This window comes from Glycine soja, chromosome 12 (genome assembly GCF_004193775.1).
Source record: "Glycine soja cultivar W05 chromosome 12, ASM419377v2, whole genome shotgun sequence".
Lineage (NCBI taxonomy): Eukaryota > Viridiplantae > Streptophyta > Magnoliopsida > Fabales > Fabaceae > Glycine > Glycine soja.
Window position 1 is genome coordinate 19,183,560 of NC_041013.1, and position 1,020 is coordinate 19,184,579.

Genomic DNA, 1,020 nt, shown 5'->3' on the forward strand with positions numbered 1-1,020 from the left:
AGAATGAGTCTTATTAAGGCTCTATTCATAATATAACATGCGGTGTTGACAACTTCTGCCCAAAAATATTTTGGAAGTGGAGTGTCATTTAAAAGGGTTCTAAATATTTCTTCTAAAGATCTATTTTACCTTTCTACTACACTGTTTTGTTGGGATATCCTAGGTTCAGAAAAGTTGTGTTCTATGCCATGTTCATCACAAAAAATTTCAAAATCATTGTTTTCAAATTCACCTCCATGATCACTTCTAATGGAGATAATTTTTAGATGTTTCTTGTTTTGGATGACTTTGGAAAGTCTTCTAAATGCATGAAATGCATCATTTTTATGAGTAAGAAATAAAGTCCAAGTATACCTAGAATAGTCGTCAACAATTACTAAGGCATAGTAACTACCACTAAAACTCATGACCCTAGAGGGTCCAAACAAATCCATATGCAATAATTGTAATGGTTGAGTAGTAGACACAATCTTTTTAGATTTAAAAGATACTTTTGTTTGTTTACCTTTTTGGCATGCATCACATAACTTATCTTTTTCAAACTTTAATTTTGGTAAACCAACAACTAGGTCTTTTGAAATTAATCTATTTAGATGATCCATGTTAATGTGAGCAATTCTCTTATGCCATAACCATGGATCACTATCTTTACTTAGAAAGCATTTATCATTTTCAGATTTTTTGTTTCAAATCAATCATGCAAACATTATTTTCTCTGAAACCTATATGCTCAATATCCTTGTCATGCTCATGCTTGATAACACATTTTTCAGAATCAAAAGATACTTTATATCCTTTATCACATAATTGACTAACACTCAATAGACTATGCTTTAAACCTTCTACAAGTAACACATTTTCAATGGGAGTAGAGGAACTTGTACCTATTTCGCCGACTCCAATGATTTTTCCTTTGTTGTTGTCACCGTATGTAACATGTCCACTTTTCTTGGGGGAAATGATTGTAAATTTGGATACATCTCCCGTCATATGCTTGGAACATCCACTGTCGATGTACCA